This window comes from Cynocephalus volans, chromosome 8 (assembly GCF_027409185.1).
Source record: "Cynocephalus volans isolate mCynVol1 chromosome 8, mCynVol1.pri, whole genome shotgun sequence".
Lineage (NCBI taxonomy): Eukaryota > Metazoa > Chordata > Mammalia > Dermoptera > Cynocephalidae > Cynocephalus > Cynocephalus volans.
In genome coordinates this window covers 112,529,615-112,554,317 of record NC_084467.1, presented here as the reverse complement: position 1 = coordinate 112,554,317, position 24,703 = coordinate 112,529,615, and the positions used below count along the sequence as shown (strand labels likewise).

Here is a 24,703-nt window from a genome sequence, read left to right as displayed (position 1 = left end):
GAAACTGATGAAGGCCCATGTGCTAGGGGGGTGAGGGGAAGGGGCAACACCAGCACCTCCTCTTTCAGTGATCCCCGTGGGCAGAGCTCTTAAGGAAAAGGCTCTTCCCAGAGACAGTGGCTGTGCACAGTTCCCAGTGTGGGATCCATGCACATTTGTCTTAATGTGATCAGAGAATCACCGCTGGTCAGGAATGGCTGGCTGACTCGCCGGCTGTCTTCCCTGCCCAGGGCAGGTGCCACCCCTGAGGGAATTACTCAGGGAAAGGGGCTTTCCCAGAGCTGGAGAAGGCAGACTTGAATGAAAGGTGAGGAGACCTGAGCTGCTTGGCTTCCCGTTTCTAAATTGCTGACCTTCCCGCTGATGGCAGCATGAGGGGGAGCAGCTGAGAAGGTCCTGCTAGCCTCAGCTAGCAAAGTGGTCACTTCCTGTGCATCTTAGGGCTAGTGTTGTAATAAGCAGGACTCACTTTAACCTGCTCACCCACTCACTCATCCTTCCATCTATCCATCCATGTTTTGAGTCATTTACAGAACAAATATTTTCTGGGCATCACCTATGCGCCAGGCCCTGTGGAAAGGGCAAGGTGGGGGGAGGTGGCACGGCAGATATTCCTCTCTCTTCTGGAGGCAATTCTGAAAGAATGGGACTGAAGTTGGGATCCCAACTCAGCCAATTCCAGTTGTGTGATCTTGGACAATTCATGTAGCTTCTGTGAGCCTGTTTCCCCAGCTAAGTGGAGAGAATTAAATTAGATAAGTATGAGGCACTCCATATAGTGCCTGTTCAATAAATGGGATCTGTTGTGATTGTTATTAATGATGATGATGATGATGGTGATGATGATGGGAGGAAAAGAGATGTCTTGTTCTCTGTTATCTAACTATGGCTCTAGAGTAAGTTAGGGCCTTAGGTTGGGAACTAAGAATTGTCATAATGGAGTGAGAAGTGGAATCTCAGAAGGAAGAAGTTCTGAGAAGGGGCTGGGTCTGCCTAGATACCACCTTAAAACATTGGTCTATTGTGCGTGTGTTGGGGGGGAGTGAGCATCTGTTCCCCATCCTCGTGGAGAAAATGGACTCTATTTGTGACAAGAGAGTTTGGTTGGAATGAAGAATTACCACCTGGTAGAACTCAGAGATACTCAGTAGACCCAGGGGAGGGTGGGTGGGTGGCATTCTCTTTTGCTGGAGAGCTTTGTGTGTGTGATTGGCTTTCTGACCAGTCTGGAGGCAGGTGGAGGGGCAGGGTGACTTCAGACATGCCAGTCAGATCGGCTCATTCCACACTGATTGTAGCAGTTCCCCCTCAAAGGCCCTCTAGAGAGGACACACATTTTTTTTTCCCCAAGTGATTGACTGACCTTGTGCCTGGGCTGCTGCTTTCTGAAGTTCTCTCCTTTTTTTTCCCTATGGGGTCGTGGTCTTCTTGTTCACCTTTCTTTGGCTGATATCTGTAGCTGGGGAAGGAATTCAGTGTGCAGGCCTGGTTCTCTCAAAGAGAAACATGGCATGTTCCCTGAGCGTGTTCAAAGTTAATGCAAAAGGGAGCCAGTGTGAGGAGGTTGAGAATTGGGACAGAACAATCCCCAGCTCCCACCCTCACAGGCCGTAGGCGATGACACCGGGAAGAAGTGCTGCTGAGAGCTAGAAGGTTATCAGCCTGGAGCGGGGAGGTGAGGCTTGGCTCCCAGGCGAGCTCGGATAGAGGACAGTCATTCATTATTATGTCCAGGCTGTGAGGCCGGATGGCAGAGGGATGCATGAGGTGGCCCTAATAGGCTTCTAAAGTTATTTGGCTACTCCTGAGGAGCCCAGGTGATTTTTGTTGTTGTTGTTTTGTTTTGTTTTTTAAGTAGGTGGATTTACTTTGTGAAGGCTTAGACATCATGACAGGGCCGGGTCTAGAGACCCTCTTAGTGACAGTGTCTCTACCTATCAGTGCCAGTTAGGGTTGGAGCAATGAGGATCTGGGAAATCTTTCTTGGTATTCTTTATTTTCTCCTAGAGCTGGTTTGGGGCACACCCACTCTATTGCCTTAAACTGCCTGCTGTGCTCTCTTGACTGGGTCCAGAGAGAGTGATAGGAAGGCCTGGCCTGCCCTCCCCCTCCCGACCAGACTGGATTTCCCCACTTCCACCATGCCATCTTGTTGGTGGCTGAGCTGACGAGTCACCAGTGAGTCTTGTTTCTCAGGGACCTCAGGCATCAGGCTGTGTGGTTGTCTCAGGGGAGGCTGGAAACTGCTGGTGCAGCAGGGTGGCTCTCCTTTTTCACCAATTTTGTACAACCTCAAACCACTTCCCATCCCTGGCCTGGAAATCGGTCTGAGTTTCACCTCCCAGGCAGAGCTGATCCTCTGCCCCCTTCATGCCCCATTCCTGCCTGCCCCACCGACTTCCTGCCCCTCTGCTCCTCCCTGCTACCCCTGACTGGGCTTGTGGCCACAGAACGAGGAGTCGCTGTGGAGGTGCTTACCCGGGCTACCCGGTCTACTCCCATGGGTGGCTTCTTTTCTCATTTCTAGTTACTCTTCCCTTTTCAGACCACCTCATTGGAGACCACCCTGATGGGGCAGGCTTCTTTGAATGCCTAGGGGAGCCTGGTCCCCAAGCCATTCACTCTTCAGAGAGAATGGTGTCCTTTAGGCCAGGGCCAGCTGGCTGCCTATCTCTTTGGTGACCTCACAGAGGTCAGCGAATCCACCCCCAGCCTCCAGCCCGAATAGTTCTTCTGCTCCTCTCCCACCCCCCACCCCCCCAGCCATGCAGGTCTTGTCTGCATAAGGGCAGAGCAGCAGCCGGGTGAATGGCTCTGCACCCTCTGCTCGGACCCACATGCTGCTTTGGGGTAGGTGGGTGGCTGTCAGAGGATGTCCTGGTGTTTTCGAGAAGATGTCTCAGGGCACCAGTGTCTGTGGTTTCAGGCATTTTGGGAAAGTAGGAGTGGGACAAACCTCTCCCCATGGGCCTTCCCTGTGGGATGACCTGCAGGACAGGGTTGCAGAAGGCAGGAGACTGTAGAAATGATTCAGCTACAGGCAGGAGCCTGAGAGCCAGCTGCTTAGGGCCCCGGGCACATGTTCATTCTCACAGGTCACAGTAAGGCAGGCAAGAGCAGCTCTGGCAGTGTGAGAATAGGCCCTTCTCCCCCTCCCCCCTGCCCTGGGCGTGGTGCTGACTTTATTTATAATCTTTTTGGACAGTCTGCAAATGAGTCAAACGTTTGTAACCCACAGGGGGACAGCTAACTTGTTATATATGCATATCCTTTGCATGTCATCACACTATTTATAACTGTCCTGGGGGAAGACTTCATAACACATCCGGCTTCCCTTACCCACAGGCGGTGTTGCCCGGGTTCTTGGGCACTGGCGCGATGGCTGGGGCATTTCTCTCCTGCACAGGCTAATTAAAAAGCTATTCGAAGGCCTTTTATTTCCATTAGTGAACTTTCAGGAAGGGGGATTTTTGAGGCTATGGTCCATAGATCTGCTTTAAAAAACATAAGGTAAAGAAAAACAAAATAAAAAAATTTGAGTAACCTCTGTAGTGAATCTGAGGCCTGGATGGAAATGTAAAATCAGAATAGAGAGCTTTGGTTCTGTTGCAGCTATTTGTAAAGCGCATTTGGGGGAGAAAATGAGTGTGTGGGGGGGAAAGGGGGGTTGTGAGGGGCGGCTGTATATTGATGAGATATCACTTTGCTCAGCTCAGTGACAGGCAGACCGGAGTGTTCATTTGTAGCTGTTTTTCTTCTTTTTCTTTCAAAACCCCAAAGGGAGAGAGAAAAAGAAGAAAGCTACCTATTCCTCTTTAAATAATGAGGGTGGGGAATTCTAAGACTGCTGTTCTCAGGAGCTGTGGGGAGGAAAATTCTAGTGCCTTTTCTTCTGGTGAGGAAAGTCCGGAGGAGGCTAATGGGTTTTTAGGTGCCCCCTCCTCTTACCCTGTCATTCCACCCCCAGGAGCTCAGCTGGGAGAAAGAAGGGGAGCAGGCCTGGGGGCAGGGATCATGCTGCCTGATCTTTGTGCCCAGCACTGCATCGGCTTGTGAATGTTGCAGAGTGACAGAAAATGGGAAGGCAAGGACCATTTGTTGAGCACCGGACTGACTTTCCACCTGAGAGTCCTAGAAGTAGGTGATGCTCACGGCCCCCTATGTAGACAAGGTCACTGGGCCAAACTGACACAGCTGTGGTACAGGAGCTATCATAAGACCCCGGCCTGTTTGACTCCCGAGTTCATGCCCTTTCCCTTGCCTGCTACTGCTGGATACATTGCTGATATTCTTAAAAGACACAGATATGAAACCCATGATGCAGAATGTTGGGACAGGAGGAACTTTACCAACAGATGGGCGGGAAGGGCTTGATGGAGGGTGGGATATACCAGCCATGAGAAGACAGTGTTCTGAGGGCAGCCAGGGCAAAGGTGGACCTCTGGGGGAGCTTGGGTTCAGGGTGAGATTGCGGACAGGCCCATGGTCAGTCTTTGAGATGTCCCCTGGGGAGTCTGGTAATTCTGCCCTCGGGGCGATACTGGACAAGCCGTGAGGGGGTAGGTTTGGGGATTACAGAGAAGATGAGAGTCTGTCCCGCACAGGCCTGTACTGGTGCGGGCTCCTGCCACAGCCCCACAGCACCCCATCCTCCACACCTGGAGAGTCAGCAGGACCCCCCCAGACCTGTCACTTCCATATACAGCCCTCCCCTGCTGTCACCCCCCCCTTGCTCTTCACTTAGTCCTCCTTTCTCCTTCTCCAGTGCTGGCTCGAGGCTACCGATGTGGGAAGCACATGGGCTCAGCATCTTACATATTACAAGGTATTTTCATGCCTGTTATTCCTCATGAGCCCTGCAATGGTCCAGGAGTCATCAAAACCAACTGTATTTCACAGATGAGAAAGCTGAGCTGCAGAGTTTTGTGACTACTCCAGGTAGTCATGAGGTTGAGTGACTTACTCCAGGTGCCCAGTTTCAGGAAAGATGGTTCTAGAATGAGAGCTCAGGACTCTAGTGTACTGCTGGTTTCCATGTTCCAAACCCCACCACACATCTCTGCTGGGGATGTGGGTGAGGGGACATCTAAGAGCTTCTCCATTCCTTGTGCTAGAATTTCTGTCCTCATTCTTGAGTCCCATTTTCCTACTTCCCTGCCTTTTTGCCTCATGCCTCTGTCTAGCTCTGTCGGTGGCAGTTAGTGCTCAAGCAAAGCCTGTATCTGCTTTGCAGGAGCCGTAAGGAGGTGCTTCTACCTCTTGCTTCCAGCTTGTTGTGTGATCTTTGTCAAGTTCCTCCACCTCTCTGGGCCTCTGTCTCTCTAGGTAAAATATAGGAGCTGAACTCCTTTCCTCCTCTCAGGCTTTGTAATCTGAGTCCAGATAATGCTCCATCACAAGGACGATGAAGCCATAGTCCTCAGACTCATGTTCTCCAGGGACATCAGGTGTGCACCCAGACAACTCTGATCTGGGCTAGACTGTGGTTTACGGTGTTAGTGCTTGGGAGCACTGAGGATGGAGACAGTAACTCAGTCTGGGGACATTGGAGAGGCTGCCTATAGCAAGTGGAGTGGTACCTGAAGGATTAGACAATCCAGGATGGGAGGGTTACAGGCAAGGTGTCATTTCTGAGTACGAGAATGTTGGAAGTTGGGGTGGAGGAAGCAGAGTGTGTAGGTAACAGAGCTGGGCATGTGGGGCAGCTTGAAGTTCCTCCCACATTGTGTCCTCAGGGGCAGGTATGGAGGAAAGAGAAGACTGAGAAAGTTGCTGGGACTGTTTCATCCCAAGAGGTTCTGAGCAGGGAGTGCAATGCTCATGTCAAGGGCAAGGGCACAGTGATGGATTCAATAGTTAGTATCTATAATTGCCAGGGGCTCAAAATTCTGTACACTCTGTCCCGAAGACCTGATGTTCTTTTCTCAGGGGTGATCTTAATGGACACAGGTGGCCTGGCATGGAAGTTAAGGACTTGGGATCTGAGTTCAAAACCTGACTTAGCAGCATACCAATGGTGGGTCTCTGGGGAGCTTACTGAACCCAGAGCCTATTTCCTGGGATGTTAAGAGGGAATCACAACCCCTACCTGGAGCCTAGTACCCAGCACAGACCGGGGCACACACTGGGCTTCAGTATCTGCCAGCTGTTGCTTTGATGAGAATAGTCATCAGAAGATGCCAAGATCAGGGACTGGAGGGGCACGAGTGAACATGTCACCACTCCACACTCTCCAGGTGGCTGTGGAGGAGATGATGTCCTTGCTAGGAGAAAGGGGTTCTGGAATAGTTGAGCACATGTGAAAGACATGGGTCTTACTGGGCGAATCTGTGTAAGTGAGAGGGCACTGGGTTGTTCCCTGGAAGGCAGGGCTGTAACGGTGGCCTGGCCTAGACTTCTGGAGCCTTCTTACCCCAAGGGGCCCAGTTATTCTATGCTCAGAGTCAGCAATCTGTGGCCTGGGCACAGCTAATTGGATGTGGACATGCAAATCGAACAGGTGGAGAGGGAACAAAAATAAGCCCATGGGGGCAGGCTAGAGGCTGAAAAGCCTGGAGGAAGGTCAGGGGGACACATGATGACCAGGCAGAAGGAGGGTGGGAGAGTGGCTTTACAGGGAGGGTGCCAACCAGGAGGCCAGCCTGGGACAGAGCCAGGGAAGAAGAGTGCTACAACTGCTTGATGTGTCATCAAGAGAACACAATCTTTCCTTCAAGATTTGAGACAGGGTGCTTTCTAGAATTCAGAAGGTTCTTTCTGCCCCTGCTTGGAGCACCAGGGCTGTGGCCGTTGGTAACTAACCTTCCCAGACCAGTGCCAAGGGGCACGGAGAGCAGCTGCGTAGGGAAGGATGTGCTGGGGACCAGGGCTTGCCCTGCGTGGAAGCCTTTTTTTTTTTGACAAGGCTGGTCGCAAGGTAACCAGAATTGTATTCTGAGCAGAGCCTTGGTGATACTAAATGAACAACATGCAAATGATGTGTGAAATAATATGCAAATTGGCATCTGTTATTTTTGAGTCAGCATGTTGGGCATTTTTCTTAAAGGACAGAAGTGGTGCTCAGTGTCAAATGAATACAGAAAGCTGTCTTAAAGGGTGCTCGTCAAAGGGCTGAATGGGCTGGCACCTACCCCTTGGAGCCTGCCAGCAGCATTGACAAGGACAGTTGTTTGGTGTTTAGCTTCAGGTTATGGATGGAGAAGCCCATACAGGTGGGTGCCTTGCCCCGGGTCACCCAGCAAGTGGGAAGGAGGAGGCAGATGACCTGCTGACTGGACAGGGCCATCTCTCCTGCTGACCCGTAGGTGGCTCTGAACTGAGGAGGCCCTGGGGGGAGGTGGGAGAGACTGCACTGGGTGCCAATTCTGGCCCACTCCTTACTGCTGGATTACCTGAAGGCCTGTAACTCAAACTATTTGAGACTCAGTTTCCCCATTTCTAAATGGGGATACTGACATTCACTAGCCTGGTAAGAACCGAACTTGCTAATGGTTGGGTAAGTGGCCAGCCCGGTGGCTGACACATTCCAGGCTGCCAACGAATGGTAGTTGCTCCTATTGCCTTTTCCTGAGTTAGCACCTGCCTGCACAATCACAAGGTTTCACTAGCAGGGATCTTTGCAGAGCCTTTTCTCCATTTTGAGAAGATTTCTGATTTTAACAAATTGGGGCTTAGCCATTTTCTTTCTTTTCCAGCTTCTGGTGGATGAGATGTTGGCTTCCTGAATAGCTCCCATACATGGGAATGCCTGGAGCTACTGACCTGGGTGGTTACCTTCAAGGCGAGGGCTTAGGGTAGGCATGTTGCTCTGTGTCGGGCCACTACCTTTGGAGGGGCTCAGAGCTGGATGGCATTGGTAGGGTGACCCAGGGGAGTTAGCTGGGGGAAGCTGGTGGCATATGTGGCCTGGCATGGGACCATACCTGCACTGAATGGCCAAGCTCCCTGGGCCAGCCAGGTATGCCAGCCTAGGTGGGCATGGTCCCTGAACATGCCTCCCACCCCATCATGGAGGCAGGGCAGGGACCAGCCACCTCCTCACAGGATCCCCAAAGCCTAGAGAAGTTGCATGACTTGCCCAAGGTCACGCAGCATTGTAAGTGGCAAAGGTGCAGATAGAATGTAGGAATTCCAGGTTTTAGTTCTTCCTCTCTTTTTCTTTTTCCTGTCTCCCTTCCCTAGACATATCCCGAACACCACTATGTACCAGACCCCATTCTAGATTCCAGGAGTGCAAAGAGTCTTTGTGCTAAAAGACTTGAGTCAGCTACAAGGATCTTTCCTCAACCAAATGTGTTGCTGTCCACCACTCTTTCTAAAAGAGCACAGGCTTTCCTCACAGACCTGGGCTCAAATCCTGGCTGTTTAGCTGTGTGGCCTTGAGCAGTGGCCTCTTTATCTGATAGGTGGGATTTAAATTCCTCTTGCTGAGGGTGGAGGTGAAGGGTTCAATGTGGGACAGACCTGGTACCCAGGGGGATGTTGTCTGATCTGTGGTGGGTTTTGCCTTGGTTGTTTCTTCTGAGAGCTCAGTGGCCTCAGGATCATATGAGGTCCTTCACAGTTGGCCCATGGTTCCTGGCCTCTCCTGCTCTGGGCTGGACCTGGCACTCAGTTCTACCAAGATGCTTTCTCCTGCTCCTGGGGAGTGGTGGTGCTGGGCGGGGTGGGAGGACATCTTGGCACAAGACACCAGACTGGGTCCACACTGTGTGCCAGTGATGGAAAGATCCCTCAAGAGTGAGATGAAATTGATGTAAGTCGAGAGCAAGTCTCGGGTGGAGGCTGGATCATGAGGGATTCCTTGCCAGTGGATGGGATCATATATAACATTCCTGTCCTCGGCAGCCTGGGAGAATGCGCTGCTCTCATAAAATGGAAACTTCTTTCCCCTTCCATAAAAATGACTGCAAAGCAACACCAGGTCTTATTCAGGAGTGAAAAGAGGGACAGATGGAGGAGGAGAAGAAAATAGATATTTATTAAGGACCTACTATATGCTTTCACACACCTCATCTCATTAAATCCTCACAACAACCCTGTGAGGTGGATGTAATTACCCCCATTTTATAGATAACAGACCCAAGGCTCAGAGAGGTTAAGTAACTTGCCCAGGGTCTCACAGCTAGGAAGCAGTGGAGTTGAGATTTGAACCCTGGGGACATCTCTGAAGCCCATGCCCTGTGCGGCAGACATGCATTTGCAGACCACCTCCTGGACTGGCCCTCTCAAGCCAAAAAGCTTTTCTTGCTCTCTCAAAGCTCTCCCCACCCCTCTGCTGTGCCGCCCTCACTGCCCTGCCAGCCTCTCTCAGAGCCTCAGTGGGATGATTCGTGCTTGTAGAGTGAGGTGGGGTGGAGGTGGGGGAGGGGATGCTGTCAGTTTAGACACAGAGGTTTATTGAGCCTCTGGGAGCCATGGGCTCCTTGACAGGGAAGGCTGAGCTCTGGGCCTGAGGCAAGTCTCCATGTGCCCTGGTAGGGTCAGCCCAGCCCACGCTTTGGTGTTCTGATCCCAGCTCTGTGGCTTCCTGGCTATGCAACTTTATTAAGAATGTTGACCTCTCTGAGTCTCAGTCTCCAGGTCTGTAGATGGGGATGATGATGTTTTCCCCCTCATGGGGGATGTAAAGAGTAAATGAGACAAGGCACCGTGAGGCACAGGGTAAAGGGCTTGGTAAATGCCGACTGTTATTACTGTTAAGTTTTTCACTGTGCAACTCTGAAAACTCCAAATGTAGATGTATTCACCCAAACCCAGAGGACTAGAATGAACCCCCAGCCCCGTGCCCCACCCCCACCAGAACCCTTATGCCCCTCACCCCTGGCCCCACCCCAGTTTCATGCAAACTCTCATGCATCTGTCCCCTCTCCCCTCCGTTGGTCCCTCTCCGTGTCTATCTCAGGAACCCTCCCCTCCTTCTACCCCACCTACCTGCTTCCCAAGCCTTCATCTTTAGTCAGGAATTACTCATGAGGGTCTACTCCACACCAGGCATTCTGGTTGGCTCTGGGGCTTGGCACTGAGCAGACATGGAGCTCACGGGCTGGTGGTGGGGGCAGGTATGGAACAGCAATGACAGGTCTGATGTGAGTTTTGTAGGAGACCAAACCACACATGCGTCTCCTGGATGTGACCCATGGCCTGAGACTTATTCCTGGCTCTGTCACTTGCTGGCTGTGTGGCCTTGGAAAGTTGCTTCAATGCTTTGATTCCCAGTTTCCTTGGGAGTTAATCATAAGGCAATTGCTAGGGTTGCCATGAGGATCGAATGAGATAGTCTGTACGTAAGGCCTGTGACGTGGTTTTGGCCCACTGAGCACTGGGTAAGGTCAGCTGAGCTTGGGAGTAGAGGGGAAAGCCCTGGACGAGGCATGCGGGGGGGAAACTTGGATTCTGGGTCTCTGTTTTGTCATCTGGTGAGTGGGAGAAGTGGGCTGGAGGAAGAGGGTGATTCTTCCCTGGCCGGCCATCTTCAGGCAGGTGGTGAGGATGAGATGGAATGAGGGAGGGAGGTAGAAGGAAGTTGTGAACTCTAGCCCAAGGGAGTTGCTGTGATGGGCACATGTTGGAAGGGTGGGCTGGGCAGGTTGTATCTTCCTGTCCCACAAACGAAAACCTGTGACGGTGCTGTGGCTAAGTGGACTTTCTCTTGTCAGGAGACAGCTGAGGGACGGACCCTCTGGCCAGCCTCCCTCCCTGCTGTCTCCTCCCTGCAGGCCGGCCCTTGGCATGAGGTCTGCTAGTCTCCTGAACCCTCCTAACAGCAGGGACTTAATTACTTTAATGTAAGTAGCCATGACTCAAGGCTTCTGGAAGAGGGGAAACAGATCTGTCTTCTCACTGGGGGAATAAAAATCAATGGAAAGGAAAGGAAATGTACCCTCCCCTGAGGTGCCCGAGTCTGTTAGGAGCTTCCCTGGGGGAGGGGAGAGATGAGCAAGGGCGGCAGGGGGGACACTGTGCCCAATGTAAGACTCCTTGGTGCTTGCTTTTGTCTTCCATGGGGTGACACAGCTAAGCTGCCTGTTTCCCCAGGGATCCTGGTAACAGACCAGCCTGCCATCCACAGCTATATGTCAGCACCTACTGTGTGCTAGGCACTGCCCTTGAGAAAATTCCAGATGAGTAGGGAGCCCTGGCAGGAAAATAGATAAATTTTATTCATTCAACAAATAGTTATAATGTGCCAGTATATTGTTCTAGGCATCACAGATATATTAGGAAAAAACCATAGCAGATAAAAATCCTTGCCCTCAGGGAATTTACATTTTAGTAGGTAAACCTGACAGTGAACTATATAAATCCATTATATATTATGTTAGATGGTGATAAGTACTACAGGTTGAACATCTCTAATCCAAATATCCGAAATGTGAAATGCCCCCAAATCTGAAACTTTCTGAGCACCAACATGGTGTTCAAAGGAAATGTTCATTGGAGCATTTCAGATTTTGGATTTTCAGATTAGGGATGCTTAATCAGTATGCATTCAGCAAATATTAAAAAATCTGAAAAAATAGGAAATCCAAAACATTTCTGGTTCCAAGCATTTTGGGTAAGGGATACTCAAGCAGCATGAAGAAAAATAAAGATGGGATGGGAGGGCAAGGAGTTCTGAGGGGAGAGGGTAATTTAAAATAAAGGCTCAGGAAGTTCTCACCAAGAAGGTGACATTTGGTGAAAGACCTGAAGTTGGTGAGGGAGCCAGCCATCTGGGGGAAGCAGAAATAGCACCATGAAGTCCCTGGGTCAGGATTGTGCCTGGCGTGGTCTGTGGACAGCACTGTCCGATAGAAATAGAATGCGAGCCACCTCTGTCATTTTAAATTTCCTAGTAGCCATATTTTAAAAAGTAAAAAGAGAAATGTGAAATTAACGTTAATAATAGTTTTATTTATATTTATTTATTTATTTTTTATTTTTTAAAAGATGACCAGTAAGGGGGTCTTAACCCTTGATTTGGTGTTATCAGCACCACACTCTCCAAGTGAGCCATGGGCCGGCCCAATAATAGTTTTATTTAATCCAATATAACCAAAATATTATCATTTCAACGAGTAATCAATGTAAAAAGACTACTAATGAGATATTTTACTTTCTACTTTTCATACCATGTCTTTGAATTCGGTGTGTATCTTACACTGACAGCACATCTCAATCAGACTCTAAATCTTCACTGGAAATGTCTGATCTGTCTTTAGAGTTCATAAAAGGTACAGTTAAGAGTAGACTCACACACCCAAGTTGTTGCAAACATGCTTAAAAGTTTTCCAGTACACGAATGGAGTATCAGTTTTTAAATTTAAGTTGAATGCATTTAAAAATTCATTTGTGCTAGTCACATTTCAGGGGCTCAGTGGATACACAGGGCCAGTGTCTACCGTGTTGGACAGCGCGGGTCTTGGGGCAGCGAGGAGGCCCACGAAGCTGACTCTGTGAGTGATAGGGAGCATGCGGGGTGGGGGGGTTGTGAGGTCAGAGGGGAAGTGGAACCGGCCCTGCAGGGTTTTGTAGACTGAGGAGTTTGGCTTTTACCCTGGGTGACATGGGAGCAGGTGGAGAGCTTTGAATAGAGAAGTGACAAGATCTGACTTACGTTTTAATAGGATCACTCTGGCTGCTTAGTTGGGAACCGATAGGGAAGGTGGGAGCAAGGGCAAGGGAGCAGGAGGCCGTGTGACCGTCCAGGCGAGGGCGGTGGTGGTTTGGAGCTGGCTGGTAGCAGTGAGTAGGAGAAGGTGGCTGGATCCCTGAGATACTTGGAAGGAAGGCATTCCTGATGAAACGGAGGCGTGGTTGTCGGGAGGCAGGGGAAGGTGGTGAGAGAAAAGGGGAGTTAAATATGAGGCCAAGACTTTGGGCCCAAGCAACTGGAAAGATGGAGTTTGTGTTCATTGAATGGAGAAGACTGGGGGAGAAACAGTTTTGGGGAGGAAATAGGGAGTTTGCGGTTGGACTCGTTAAGTTTGAGGTGTGTCAATGTTAATATAATGTGGGTAGCACGTGCCCTGGAGGTTGTGAGAGGTCAGAGGACGGCACTTGGGGCCATGGAAGGCTTCTATCTGGGCCTCTGCCCCATGATGGTTGGCTCTTCTTGCTTTCCACAGGACAGTTCAAGGCTTGGCTGGCCACATTTTTAAAAAATTCAAATAACTTATCTGTGCCTCCAGTACCATTGTGTTCACTCCCCGAAGGTCAATGGAAGTTGCTAGGGTCTTAATGAATCCATCCAAATTTCAAGGTCAGATCTCCTTGCTCCAGGCTGACCTCACACCAGTGGGATGAGTGAAAGAATCGTAAATGATCAGACGCTACCCCAGCATGGCTGGAAAGCCTGATTTTGTGGAAAGTTACTGAAATAATACAAAACTCTAAAAGTATGCATTCCTAATTTGTCAGTACCTTCAACTCCACAGGGATGTGGGGAGAAGGGATAATGAGCTTGGAGAGGTGGAATAACCTCTTTAAGGTCTCACAGCTGAGGGGAGGTGAGGACTGGATGCTGGGAATCACCACCCTCATGTTTCCAACCGTGGCACCAGGTGTCCAAAGCTCATAGAGTGCCAGGGCTCTCAAGGATCACACAGGGAAGCCACCACACCTGTCTCCTTTGAGACTGGGAGGAGAGGGGGAAGGGAGAAGGAATGGCCTCTTGCATCCTCTCCCAGCCCCTCCAGTGTCTGATGCTGGGACATGGGCTTGGAGGGTGAGGGTCTTGGGACCTGTAGACCAAGGCCACCCACTTGAGTAGCCCAGGCCTGCTGGACATGGGCCTTCTGACCTGGGTTCAAAGCCAGACCTTGACCCTTGTTGGCTATCTGACTTTAGTGATTTGATCTTTGAGTCCATTCCCCTATCTGTTGCGTGGGGGTAAGGGTGCCTGCCTTGAATTTTGTGAAGTGATCTTAATGAGTGACCTTGGCTCAGAGATTTGACGCTTAGTCAGTGTTGACTCTCAGTGAGTGTGGATCCATGTCGAACATGAGGAATGCCCGTGGGCAGGCAGGCTCTGCTCCTGGAGTGCAGGGAGACGGTGCAGAAAGGGATATCTGAACTGGTATGGGGCTGGGAATGCCTGGTGAGTAGCATGAGTAGGGGAGAAAGCAGCACCCGCCTACATGGGAGAGAGTGAGGACAGTGGGAGGTCTCCTCTTCCTCCTGAGACCTGGGATCTAGCTGTGTCTTTAGATCAGGGATTCTCAATGGGAGCAACTTTGCTCTCTAGGAGGACATTTAGCAATGTCGAGACATTTTTGGTTGTCACAACTGAGGAGGAACATTATAGGCATCTAGTGGGTAGAGGCAACAGATGCCCCCTGCAACAAAGCATTTCCCAGCCCCAATTGTCAGTGGTGGTAAGGTTGAGAAACTGTGCTTTAGATGAATCATTCTCACAGGCTTGTTATGAGGATAAAGGAGACGATGAATGAGATTGCTTTATTAACTGCAGCCTATCATTCCAGGTTTTCCCCTCCCCTCATTCTCTCCTGGGCAGTCCTGGGTCATCAAGGACTCTGGATCAGAGGTGGGAAGACTTGAGGTCAAATCCTGACTCCTCATGCCTCCATGGAGTTTTTTCTTTATTTCTAGTGTCCACGTCTTTTCATCCTGTGAGATCTCGTGTCAATGTGGCAGTGGTGTCTACACAGTGGTGGGGCTGAGGTGTGGACCAGTTGGGAGCCTGAATGGGGAAAATGCTTAGTCAGCTGTGGTGTGCTAAACGAGAGATGGTGGGATGGTCACCTTCCCAGCCCAGCACCGCATGATAACTTTAGCAGGGGGATTGCCCAGGAGTCCCCCTTTGCCACTGCGAGGCTGCATGGCTGTTCTCCTAGGCCTGCTTCATCTTGTTTCTTGTTTTGTGTTTCCTTGAACAGGTGGAGCTAAAGTCTCCATTTGGGGAAGATGGATTTTGCAGGAAAATGCAGGGCTATTATTTCTGTGCTGTGTGAGTGGGAGACAGAGCTGGCTGAGTGGCAGATTTCCTGGCAGGGGGAGAAGTAGCTGAGTGTGCCAGCCTGGGCATTGCTAGCATCTTTTTGAGGTGAGTGGGACAGGATTCCCCAGTGGCCACCTTGGGAAGCAAATGTTTTTTCTGAGCTTAGGACCAGCTCTAGGGAAAGACAGGACTTGCATTTGGGGAAAGGCCTGTAGCAATATATTGAAGCTCTGAGGATATTCTACTGGGAAGACTTTAACTGATACCCGTTTTGTGCCAGGTCCCGGCCCTAGCTATGTTGGGGGATACAGAGACGGACAATATATGGTTGGGGGGCTGTTCAGGCTGCCATAACTCTGAGACAAGGCAGACTAGGATAAGTGCGATAAAGAGGCACACATCACATTAAGAGTATGCCTGCAAATATTAATTTCTGGGGGCTTCTTAGAAGAAGTGGAGGTTGAGCTGGGTTTTGAAGGAAAGTAGGACTCCATGAGGCAGAAGAGAAAGAGTATCAGAGCCGAAGGAACAGTAGGGGCAGAGGCCCGAAGCTGAGAGTGCCAGGAGTTCTTAGGGAGGGACAAAGGAGGCACGTGTTCCTGGAAGGGTTGGGAAGAGAAGACTAGAAAGGGACATGGAGCCCATGCCCAAGGGGCTTTACTCACTGGCTGAGGAATTTGCACTTTTTCTAAAGGCACAGGGAGCGATGGAAGGTATTTGAGCAGAGCAGTGGTGTGATCAAGCCTCAGCATGGAGGATGGATTATAGGAGGAGGCTGGAAGCGGTGTGATCATAATAGTTCTGGAGAAGGAGAAAGGAAGGCTTGACCAGGCTGGGGGCAATGGAAGGGAAGATATGAGAGCAGGGGGCTTTGGGGAAGCAGGCAAACATGTTGGGCTTCATATTTCTCCACCCTGGATAACTGGGTTGTGTATGGGGGTCCCGGTGAGTGCTGTGGTTCAATCACATCACTTCTCTGCTCAAAACCCAGCCTCTTTTGGAGGATGGGAGGCAGTGAGCAGTCAGGCAGCCTGCTGGCCCCTAGAGAGTGGGCATATGCCCACACCAGCCAGCACTAGCTGCCCTGGCTGGGGGCTCTCCTTCTAGAACCCAACAGTACTGGCTTTTGGCCAGGCCCAGGGGAGATGGAATACACCCTCTTCCTGCCTGTTTTCAAAGATATGGGAGGAGTAGCGGCAGCGTGCTGGTGCCAGCTCCTCTTGGTTCATGGCATAGCTTGGGTAGTGACGGGCTGTGCCATTGGGAAAGTTGCCTGGTCTCCCTGAACCTCAGTTTCTGCATGTGTAAAGTGGGGGAAATGATGCTTAGTTCATGGGTCGTTGTGAGAGAGGATTAAATAAGGACACAGGTGTCATGATCTTAGCTCAGTAAATAGCCACTGTTTTTAATCAGCAAGATATGGTGATGGACTGGACAGGATGGGTGGGGAGAGGCGGGACCATGATGCCTTGGAAGGAGATGAAGGCCTGGGAAGCAGCTGAGGTGGTGAGTTCCATCTTGGGTGTGTTGGCTTTGAGGGGCTGGGGAAATCCCAGGAGGATATCCAGCAGAGGTCTAGGTTTTCCAATTGTGTTGGTCAAAGAATTGACCCTTACTATCTACCTCAAAATCTGCTTTTCAGAATGTTAGCCTCCCTGCAGGCAGCCCCTGTGTGAGGTCAGGACAGCAGGGCTGGCGGGGTGGGCATCGATGCCTGGCCTGTGGCATCACTTGCATTGTTGGTGACTCCCTTGGTCCTCAGTGCCTCTGTGATGGCATTTCCCAGAGGCTGGCTGGACCTCTGCCCAGGACTCCAGCTGGGTCCTGGCCCAGCTCAGGCTCCTGAAAGAGCCCTGGATTTGAGACTAATGACCTGGTATTCACCGAGGCTCTGCCCCTTCCCTCCCAGCAGGATCTGGACAGGTGTGCAGGCTCTCTGAGGAGCAGCGTCCTCATCCATAGAGTGGGACGGTGGTGCTTCTGTGATTTTCATCAGAGTCCAGGAAGGAAGGCATGTGAAAGTGCCAGCACAGTGCCTGGCACCCAAGGACACTTGGCAAATGGTTGGTGAATGCATGAGGGCGGGTCAGGCAGGGAGCAGAGAGGCCCAGGGCACGGGGATGGGCAGTGAGGGGTCAGGCAGACCCGGCTCAGCTCCTGGCTCTGCCATTACCAACAGGAGGACCCTGAGCTTTGGCGTCTTCATCGATTTCCTTTAGGTGTGGTGGCAGTGACGGCAGGTTGAGCTTGTAGGTGGCTCTAATGCCTATCTCATAGCATAGTGATGGGTCTAGATGGATAAACGGCACCAGGACATACAGAATACTCAATAAACATTCATTCATCCTTTAATAAGCACAGTAAGTCTCTAAGGGGCAGTCCGCAAGTGCCTCGATCACCCCTGCCTATAACAGTGCAGAGAGAGGGGGAGCTTCTAAAGGCCAGAACTTCCTCTCTGCTCTGACTACGTTTTGTATATCCTTTTGCTCTTTCATCTCCTGAAATGTGACCCAGCCCCACTGGAAACTGGCTGCAGCCACTTAATGGCAGTGGTGTACTGAGGGGTGGGGGAGCAGTCTGCTCCAGGTGCAGACAATGAAGGGGCATGTTGTCTGTAGAGAATGTAAAAAAATAAATAAAACGGACTAAAAGTCAGTCTGCTTTTTATTATCACTATGTACCAGCACTTCCAGACAAGGTCAGTGATAAAATACTCCTCCTCTCTTGGGCAGATGACCCCACCCCCACTCCTTGGTATGCTGCTGCCTAATGGTCCTCCAGAGAAGAGCCTCGGTGGCTGTAAATATCAAGAAGGAAACTCACCGAGCCTGGCAGAGGAAGCCTGAGATGATTTGGACAATGAGCCCATTTATGATTGCAGTGGCAGTGCTGCTTTCGGGCCCAGGAGACCAGGGAGAGTGGAGGGTGCCTTCTGAGAAGTGAAGGTAGAGTAGTGGGAAGGAGATGCAGGGCGTGGAGGTGACAGTTGTGGCTCAGGCTGGGAGAGGCATCATCTAGGCCCTTTGGACATGGGCAGGAAGAGGGTGTATTCCATCTCCCTTGGGGCTGGCAGGAAGCCAGTGCTGATGGGTTCCAGAAGGAGAATCCTCCAGCCAGGGCGGCTGGTGCCAGCTGGTGTGGGTGCACTGTGCCACCCTCCCTCTGGGACCAGCAGGCTGCTTCCTGTCCTTTAAGAGGGGTCTGGCCTCTTGACTAGGGGAGGAAAGGAGCCAGGGCTGTCCTATGGGTTTGGGTGCAAGTAGGGGATCTGGGAAGGCAGGATTCACATTTCTTTGCCCTGGATAACAATGATGTATGTGAGGATCAAAATAAGCACTTTTAGGGTTTTATTACTATTATTTGAATAGGTCCTTGCAGGGTTGTGGAAGGGGCCCATGTGGAAGGATTGTGGGAGCAACTCTCTCTAGACTGGAGGAGGCTCAGAGGACGTACAAGGGATGGGGTGTGTGTCCTGGGGGCTGGCCAAGGCATTGGTCCCCAGGCATTGTGTGTGTGTGTGGCGGGGGTTGGCAGAGTTTGGCACCTTTTCTGGCTGAATCCCTTGGAGGGCCCCAAACCAGAACAGCAAGGCTAGGGACCATTTCGGAAGCAGACACCTTTGGCCCCTGCTGCATCTGAAGCAGGTGTGCATTAGTCAAGGTGGGCCTCTGCAGTAATTGTATGGTGGGGACCCTGCGGTGAGAAGAATACAGACCTCTTGGGCTTGGGGATGTGTAAGTTCCTTTTCTGGGTTTGCTGTCAAAGGCAGGTGTGTCTGGGTCCATTTGGAGCCCATCTGGAACCAGTGAGCAAGCTCATGGGTAGCTGTCTGGGGTTCCTGGGGCTGAGCAGCCAGGCTAAGCTCAGCCTGTAGGCACTTTCCAGAAACTTGCAGCACATCACAGTGTTGGCTGGAAGCTGAGGAGTTGGCAGGATATAGTGCAGGAATAGCAAACAGGTTTTATCCGGGTGTCAACTCTGAACCGTTGGTACCAGCTGCCAGAAGGGCTGTGTTGAGAGGGATTCTGGGAAGAGTGCTATGATTGATTCATGATGTCCATCCTGGGCAAGGAGAGATGGAGAAGTGGCAGGGTGTGGCCATCCCCAGTGTAGTGGGAAGAATACAGGGAGCCTTGGTCTGAGGTGAGTAACTTTTATGTCTTTGGACTTGTTTCCTCATCTCCAAAATGGGGATTAAAATGTTGCCCTTCCAATCTGATAGGCTTATAGTAGGGCTTAAGACAGTGGAGTGAAGTCATTTTGTAAAATATAAAAAAAGATACAAGTGGGGAGCAGGGGTTTTGTTGTTATCGAATCACACAGGAGCCCAAAATGACTTCACAACAATGTCTGCAGTCTCCATGTCCCCACCTCCCTGGGGACCACTCCGCAGTCTGAGTGTGTAAGAGACTTGGCTGATGTGGCGTGTGACTGGTACAGTGCCTGGCACGCATACCCTTGATACACTCTTGGCCAAAGTGTCACTAAATGTTTGGTCATGTTTCCAACTGAAAGTCACTTCATTTCTGTCACCAACTCTCTCCCCGGCTTAAGATTTAGAGACTGTTTTTGTGTGTAATGAAAAAAGGACAGGAAATCTCTCCAGAACCTTGTCTCTTACTCTCCATTAAAGGTAACAAAATTACTTTATAAAGTCTAAAAGCCTGACAAGAACACGTACTAATAATGCATGAATTATGCAAATCTGTGTAGTCGCTTGATTTGCATAATGGAGGGGCTGAAGGAGGGTTGGGGAGGGGAAGAGGTTGGGGGTGAGGGCACTTGCTCAGATCTTTATGTAATGGGGGATACCCATTCGCTCCTGTGGGATGAGCCTCCTTCTCCAAGCCCCTGCTGGTTCCTCAGACTTTCCCTACTGACACGGTGTCTGCCCCTTTGCAGCCTAGCTGTGCAGCCACCCCTCCCTCTTGCAGGGGCAGTCATGGAGGCAGGGACACACCGCACTGTGCTTGCCTGGTGTGGAACTGGTTTCATTAAATCTCACAGCCACCCCTCCTTGTACAGACAGCTTTCGCTGAGAAGTCCCCTGGGTCATTATTTCTCTGAATGTCTGTCTTGCTGAGGCATTGGACTTCGTTAAGTACTGTCTGGAATTGTAACTATTGCCAAGTGCCTTTTTCTTGGGCTCTATGGGAGGTGCAGGTGAGAAGGTATCTGGAGGAGAGAACTCCCACCTAAGCTGCTTGATTTCTCTCTGTGGCTTCTGACCATTACTTTGAAGGGTCTCAGCCTCTACCTTCTCCTTTTCCCTCCCATACTCCCTGAGCCCTTGCTAATCTTAGGACTTTAGACATGATGAGGGCTGAGGTTGGGACTGAGGGCACTTGAGGCCTGAGCCCAGTGGGTGCTGCCTGGAAGCCAGAGGATGTGGGGTGCTTAGGCTGAAGGGACGCCGGGAACCAGCTGTGGAGGTGGGGCAGGCACTGGGGGTGGGGTGGGGAGGGATCAGGCAGCTGGCTTCTTCAGAAGGTACTGATCCTTCTCTGGATGGGGCAGCTTCTTGTTTTGGGGAAAGGTGAATGTTCTGCGTGGTGGGTGGATGCAGGGAGCCAGCCCTGGTTGGGCATTGGGCAGGGGCAGGGGCAGGGACCATATCTAGCTCCTGGAGAGGCTGAGCAGACTGTCGAGGCTGCAGACAGGCTGGGGTTCAGCTGAGTTCTATAGACTTATTAAGCACCTGGCTCTGTGTGCTGGGGGTCTGCTTGGCCCTATAAGGCACTCATAGCTCACACTTACTGAGCTCCTGCCCTAAGCGCTGGGCCCTGTGTGAAGCCACTTATTTATATGTGTCAACCCATTTAATGTTTATAACAACTTCATGAAGTCACTACTCTTATTTTAGATGAGTAGTTGAGGCTTGGTCATGTGGCCAAGAAGAGGCAAAGCAGGTGTCTAAGGGAGGTCTTCTGACTCCAAAGCTAATTCTCCTGACCACGATGCTTTGCTGCCTCTGTTGAGTCAGATCCAGCACCTTCTCTTGCGGGTCATGGTAACAGGTGTAAGCAGGTGGTGGGTGTAGTGTAGTGCAGTGTATGCAAAGGGAGAGCTGGAACCAGGAGTGGCAGCAGCACAGAGCAGTTAGTTATGTCGGGGAGGGCAGGGAAGGCTCCCAGAGGATGAGGGCCCTGAATAAGCCACATGGGGGAACCAGAATCTGTCTGATACTTGGGGAAGCAGTGGGCGGAGGCTTCAGGTCAGTGGGCTGGGGTGGGGAGTAGGGGCTCTCAGAGAAGCAGGGTAATTCCAGATGCCCACAGCCCCCTCTTTCCCCTCTCTTGGGGTGTGACCGGGTGAGGTTGAGCTGACAGACTTTGGCTGCTGTCCCATTCAGTGGGTCATGGCTGGGACAGGCAGGGGGGAGGTGTGGGGTGCTGCCTCAGGATCTCCTCTTCTCGGCCCCTGTGCTTAGCAGGTGCACTGGCCTCCCCAACCTGGCCAGGCACTCCGAGAGCCTGGGCTCTGTGTGTGGACCCTGCCTGCCTGGGGTGAGGCCACAGCTGTTCCCACACCCACACCCACTCAGGTCCAAGAACAGGTTCTCCATATCACCTCGAAGGACAGGCTGGGAGGATCCTCCCTCTGAGACTATGTGATCCCACCCCATTGTCACACAGAAGAGAGATCTGAGAGAGGGAAGTGACTTGCCTCGAGTCACACAGCCAGCAAAGAAACAGATTAACCTTTGGGGCTTCCAGGTCAGGCCTCTCCCTTCTCGACTCCTGGGCTCCTGTCGTATCCAGGCTGTGTGCGCTCCCTTCAGCACCCTCTGTTGTGCACTGGCGCACCACACGCCTATACTCTGGCACGTGTCCCCACAACTGGCCACCCTCTCAGGCCAGGCCTGGGTTTTGTTCTGGAGAGAACCTAAATGTCATTGTCAGATAAGGGAGGAACAGAACCTGCTAATCCCATTACCTTCAGCTGGCCCTCCCCACACTGTCAGCCCACTCTCCCCAGCCCTGCACACGCCCTTCCGCCTGCCTGGCACCTCCTTGCTTCTGCATGCGAGCAAACGCACCTGGAGATGCTCTAATGGGGGTGGGGTGGAGTGGGGAGAGAAGTACCTGTAGGTAGATCTGAAAGACTTTCTGCAGAAAGTGTGGGGTGAAGGGGGCTCCATCTTGGAATCACAGAGCAGTGAATGGATCTTAACTCTATTGCGTATAAGCTGTGTGACTTTAGGCAAGTGACAACCTCTCTGAGTGTCAATTTCCTCATTAATAAAATGAGTAATGATAGCACCTTCCTCAGTGTTTTCCAAACTTTGCTACATTTTGAAATCACCTGGAGATCTTTAAAAAGTGCTGATTCCTGGCTCCCACCTTCTGACCGTCTGATTTCATTGGTCTGGGGTGTAACCTGGGTATTGGGATTTTTAAATGCTCCCCAGGTGATACCAATGTGCGGCAAAGTTTGGGAACCACTGTGGTAGTGTTTGTTGGGGATTGAAGAAGACTGTGCAGGTACCTGGGGAGAACTCAGCAAACGGAGGTGGTGGTTTTATTATTTAACTTCCTGCCTCTCACTCCATTTAATGTGGGGTCTGGGGGGGAAGGGAGTGTTTTTATTTTAATTCCACAGTGGGTTTGCCCTGAGTGCTGACCCTGTGGCTGTCAGTGGCCGTCTTTACCCAGAAAAGCCACTCCCTTATCCCCCTCACTGTCTCTGTGGCCCTAGGGCAGGCTTCAGTCTTCCTGACAGGCCCCAGGGTTGTGATTAGGCTGGGGGGCTAAGAGGGGTGCTGGAAGGTGCTCTACGGCACCGCACCGTGGCCTATCCTCCCCCGAGTCTCCTCCTGGTGGCTTTGGGGATGGAAGTGCTGGTACCCATGAAGGCTTCTGGGAGACAGAGGCCGAAGATGCTGGTGTGGATTCGGTGGCCTGACTGGCGGCGTTCGGGGGAGGGTCACGTCTTTGAAACAGTCAACTCTGCTTCTTGGCACCACCTCAGGCTCTGCAAAGCTGAGGCGGAGGCTGTGAGGGAAGACACGTTTCCCCAGGTTCCTCAGCTGTCCTGATGGGAAGCTGCGCATCACTGGGCCACCAGGAAGGAAATGGTTCTGACGGGCTGAGGGAAAATGTGTTTGCTTGAAGAAGCCGTTTTGTCCAGATATGAGGACTCTTTTTTTCCACTCAGGTGATCGCTCCCTGTGTATTTTTCTCTGAATGACAAAGATTGGATTTAGCTAATGAGGAGCGCTGAGAGGAAAGTGAGAAGGGGCCTGTGAGATTTGGGGCAGTGGAAGCCTCTGCAGGATGCGCAGCCCTCTGCTTGTAATCAGTGTCCTTCTTACCCAGCTCCCTGTTTTGGGGAACTGTAAGGCGACAAAGCATTTTGTGATCTCACATGCCACTTTTTCCTCCATCTACCAAACATACCTTTGCAAATGCCTTTGATTTCTATTTCTTTTTACCACCCAAAAAACACAGTGAATCTTTTAATAGCACAAGGCCTTTTGGATCTCTAACCAATCAGTTGCCAAATCCTATCCAAAGTGCACTCAGAATAGATGCTCTTAATAAAATATATTGCCTTTAAGCCAGCATAAACCTGTGAAATTTGTACATTTCTTTTAGAGCATCTCTACAAATTTTACCATATTGAAATCACTACCCGGTGACCTTTCAGGAAATATTAGATAAATTACAAGAGACAAATTCACAAACCAAATGGAGTAAAAGAACAATTTCAGTGCCTTTCCTGCTGGATTCTCAGGCTGTCTTAGAAATCTCTGACTCCCTGGACCCCCACTCCCCAGCTCTGTGACCTGCCCCCTGCCCCGCAGGCCTCTCTCCCTATCCTGCTCCTGGAAAGGAGCTAATAGCTGGGGTGTCCTCTGAGAACCATTTGCAGCCCTGAGAAGAAGCTGTGGTATGTGGCTCCTGGCACCTTGTCTTGTCTGGGTGTGCTCCATCATTCAAAACCCTTTCACCAGTGACCACAGCCCCCAGAAATGCTCTTGGGGGTGGCTGAAGGCTGCTTGGAGAGGCTCAGAGGCTCTGTGGCCGGGTCTGCCCCAGGCAAGTGGCAGGGAGTCCTCAGCCCTGACAAGTGAGAGCCGAGCTGAGGTCTGATCCCAGCAACCCTCCCTGTAGGGCGTTCTCCATATCCAGGCCAGCCCTTGATCACCCGGGTGTGGATTATTCACTTTGTGGATTGCCTGCCATGTCTTTTCCAACCCCAGGTCAAGTCCCTGCTATTGCCAAGCTGTGTGGGCACCTTTCCTCCCTACCAGTTTGTGGTGCTCAGAGGATGTAAACCAAGTGTAATACCCTGTTTGTATTTTGTAAAATCCCGTTAACTTAGAGACCTGGAAGGGTCTCCTGGAGAATCAGCGCTCCTTTGGGTTACGGGATCTGCTCCCTTCCGGTGCGTGTACCCAGAGCCTTGGAGCAGTGACGGGGCGGAGGGGGGTGGGTGGCAGAACTGTGTGCCACTTCCCGAGGGCTGCGAAGTGTGGTTTGCTCCATGGCAGTGGTCACGTGTTTATGGGCTCATTTCATGGATACATGAACTCAGTGACCAGCCTGGCTGCTTTGCTATCACCATTCAGTGGCCTGTGTCAGTGTCAACTGAAGGTGTTACTCGGGTCCCCTGGGTCTCAGCTGTTTTTCGTGGAGAGTTATCACCTCACACAACTCGGTTGTGGCCAGAGACCCCACCACCTTCCAACGTGCAGAGGGTGGGTGGGAGAGCGGTAACTAAATTGAAGGTGAAAGAATCTCCTGAGTGGTGCTGGCT

The 24,703-nt window shown here is 51.3% G+C and overlaps 1 protein-coding gene across 4 annotated transcripts in view; it reads left to right on the top strand.

Moving 5' to 3' along the window:
• KCNN3 (potassium calcium-activated channel subfamily N member 3) overlaps positions 1 to 24,703 on the top strand; it is a 158,341-nt gene that overhangs the window by 3,163 nt on the left and 130,475 nt on the right. The window lies entirely within an intron of this gene.